At 38.4% G+C, this 3,756-nt stretch overlaps 1 pseudogene; it reads left to right on the top strand.

Moving 5' to 3' along the window:
* The first annotated feature begins 309 nt into the window (after positions 1–309).
* On the top strand, positions 310–708 carry LOC118711277 (annotated as a pseudogene).
* Positions 709–3,756: the final 3,048 nt, after the last annotated feature.

Genomic DNA, 3,756 nt, shown 5'->3' with positions numbered 1-3,756 from the left:
ATTAGATTAATTTTAATGTATACCTAAGGAGAAAACAACATGTGGTTTAAGGAAACACCCTCAAATTGTTATTTTACATCCAAAACTAGTTAACAGGTACATGTGTGATTCTTGTAAAGGCTTCTTCAAATCTAAATATTTTTTTCAGGTTACTTTTGGGGATTCTAAAGCTAAAGCTCTCAAAAACTCAGCTCTAGGGGCTCAAATCCGATCAAACTATGAAAAACAAAACAGACAGGTTGCTGCTGCTGCCGCCGCCGCCATCGTGCCAGCCCCTTGGGTTTCAGTGAGGCTGGGTGCTGCTCCAGAATGGGAGACACGCCACTCTGGGAGCAGACTGGATCCAGCTTCATCCAACATCACCACCAGTTACCTGATAAAGACAGAACCCAACTAGGCACAATTTGCATTGACATATCATGCCTTATGTGGGTAGGACAGCAATTCCAGAGGAAAGCTGTCACTGTGGAGAAGTTGTCTAGCCTTCCCTTCCAGAAAATCCAGTACAGCATCATGGCACAGGACAGCATCCACCAGCCCGCGTCAGCTGCATCCTCAGCACAGTTGTGGGCCAGCTTAAGGCCGATAAAGACCCCATCATGGGGTTCCACCAGATGTTCCTATTGAAGAACATCAACGATGGCTGGGTTTGCACCAATGACATGTGGAGGCTTGGCCTGCACAACTCCGGCTGACCTCCTCCCAGCCAGGCACTCCTGCTGTTTCCTCCTCCCTCCTCTTCCAGGTCCTATCCCACTCCTCCAGAAGCTCCATACACAAACGAGCAGGACCCAGGTATTGTGCATGATGTTTGGACGCTAGAGTAGTTATATCTGACAGAAGTTTGTGTTGTACCAGCGCATGCCTTGGAAAGACTTAAGTAATGCAAAAGGTTGTTTTTTCCCCCCTTCTTTTTAATCTACTGACAAGTTGCTCTAGTAACTCAAAGAAGTGAAGGAAAAAGCAGCTGCCTCACCGTCCATATACTGATTTGTTCAGATGTTTCAATGCTTCATGATACAATAAAATCACAAAAATTTTCTTGACAGAAAATAAAAAAACAGGTTGTAACAATGGAGGAAATAATTTACATATTTTGGCTTTTATCTCACTTCTTTGATTTCTTAGTGGCATAGTGCAGTAGAGGCAATATTCCTGGGTTTGAATAAGCTCCACCACTTACTGATATGTGACCTTGGACTAGTAGCTTAATCCCTGGTTTCTTCTCTAAAATTAGGTAAGAGTCTCCATCTCATAGGGTAGTTGTGAGGATGAAAGGAAATGAAATACATTACTTAGCAAAATGTTTGCAATGTCACAAGCATTTATTAAATTTATCTACTAGTATTACTCTTTATTTCCCCCTTACTTTACATTTTTCCTAGAAAAAAAAAAGGGAGGGTATTTAGCTCTGTTAAGTAATGCGAAAGGTTGTCTTTTTTTTTTTAATAATATATTTTATTGATTTTTTACAGAGAGGAAAGAAGAGGGATAGAGAGTTAGAAACATTGATGAGAGAGAAACATCTATCAGCTGCCTCTTACACATTTCCTACTGGGGATGTGCCCACAACCACGGTACATGCCCTTGACCAGAATCGAGCCTGGAACCCTGCAGTCCGAAGGCTAACACACTATCCACTGAGCCAAACTGGTTAGGGCTGTCTTTTTTCTTTCTTTTTTTTAATCTACTGACAAGTTCTACCACTGAGTAACTAGACTATTTTTTTTAACTTGTTCTATTAAGTAATTATCTTGTTATCTCTAGCTACATTTATTTGTATAAACAAATGAATTATGGGCCATTATATGCTCCACAACTGAACTAATTTCTTAATGTGTCTTATATATTATGCAATAACTGGTAACTAGTTTTTAATGATCAGAGGGAATAAATTTAGTAGTAATTATAATCATTTAGGACTTTCATTTGTGAAGTTTAAATTGTCATATATGTAAAATCTGATTAAACCTTTGATGAAGTAAGGCTAATTTATTATCCCCATTTGGCAGATCAGCAAACTGAGGTTTGAAGACAGTATATAATTTGTTACAGGTTATGTAGTTTATGTCTATAAGAGGCATTTCATTCTGTTCTAAGTATAATACAATATATGCCTCAATTTATTTTAACTTTATTTTAGCATTGTCATAGGTATTGATGAATAGATAATGAAACAAAGTTTCAAAACTTGAATATATAGTCAGTAATAACTTTATGCCACAAATTTTTAAGTCCTAAATAATAGCAGGGCTACCTTTGGTTGCTTCAGGGTTAGTAAAGCTTTTTCCTATTGATTGTTCTGATAGGTTTATTTGTATACTTATTAATTCAATAACTTCAGAGTGCCCTCTGTGTGTTTGGCATGGGGCTTGGTGCAGGATATCCATAGGTGGAAAGGTATGGTCCTTATCCTCTAGCAATCTAGTGGGGAGATCTATTCATATACATATATATGCATATATATTAGACAAAAGTTATGATATATATCTTCATATGTGTATCGCATTTCACATATTCATTCCCTTTGGATATGTTCCCAGAAATTGAGTGTTGGACCATATGGTAGTTCTGTTTTTAATTTTTTACAGAGAGGAAGAGAGAGGGATAGAGAGTTAGAAACAATGAGAGAGAATCATCAATCTGCTGCCTCTTGCACACCCCCTATTGGGGCTGTGCCCGCAACCAAGGTACATGTCCTTGACCAGAATCGAACCTGAGACCTTTCAGTCCACAGGCTGATGCTCTATCCACTGAACCAAATCGGTTTCGACTGTTTTTAATTTTGAGCAACCTCCACACTGCTTTCCATAGTGGCTGTGCCAGTTTACAGTCCCACCAGCAATGCAGAGGGCTCCCTTTTCTCCACATCCATGCCAGCACTTGTTATCTCTTGGCTTTTTGATGATGGAAATTCTAACAGGCACCAGGTGATATCTCATGGTGGTTTTAAGCTTTAAGAATTTTTAAAACAGAATTTGTAATGGGACAACTCTTAAGAGAGAATGTTTTATGGAAATTTGAAATATTTTCTTCCCTTGAAAGTAGATCTGAAATCAACTTGAGGTCTAAACGACATACAAGTAGGAGACAAAGATGGTGTTTGCAGGATTACTAGGAGGCTAAAGTTAATCATCTCTTAGAACTTTTTCTGTCTACCCCATTGGTTTGAAACTTTTTTGAGAGTAATCTTAGGCCTCTTTTTTTCCTTCCATAGAAAACACTAAATAAATACTCAAATAAATTAAATGAACACCAAACATGATGACCTTGAGGTTTGAAATTCTTGGAATGAACTTGAATATAAATTTTTATTGGGGACTAATAATTCTTATCCATACCACTTTAAAAGAATATACTTTATTTGATTTTTGTAAAGAGAAGAAGAGAGAGAGAGAGAGAGAGAGAGAGAGAGAGAGAGAGAGAGAGAGAAATATCGGTAGGGCTGAAACTGGTTTGGCTCAGTGGATAGAGTGTCAGCCTGCGGACTGAAAGGTCCCAGGTTCAATTCTGGTCAAGGGCATGTACCTTGGTTGCCGGCACATCCCCAGTAGGGGGTGTGCAAGAGGCAGCTGATCGATGTTTCTAAGTCTCTATCCCTCTCTCTTCCTCTCTGTAAGAAATCAATAAAAATATTAAAAAACAATCTGTTCTTTAAAAAAAAAAAAAAAAAAAAAAAAAAGACTGCCTCCTGCACATAACCTGACTGGGAATGCACCAGAAATCTAAATATGTACCCTGAGCAGGAATCGAACC

The sequence above is a fragment of the Pipistrellus kuhlii genome, unplaced genomic scaffold (genome assembly GCF_014108245.1).
Source record: "Pipistrellus kuhlii isolate mPipKuh1 unplaced genomic scaffold, mPipKuh1.p scaffold_m20_p_10, whole genome shotgun sequence".
NCBI lineage: Eukaryota > Metazoa > Chordata > Mammalia > Chiroptera > Vespertilionidae > Pipistrellus > Pipistrellus kuhlii.
Note: the sequence above shows the minus strand (reverse complement) of the source record. Positions and strands in the feature narration are given on the sequence as shown.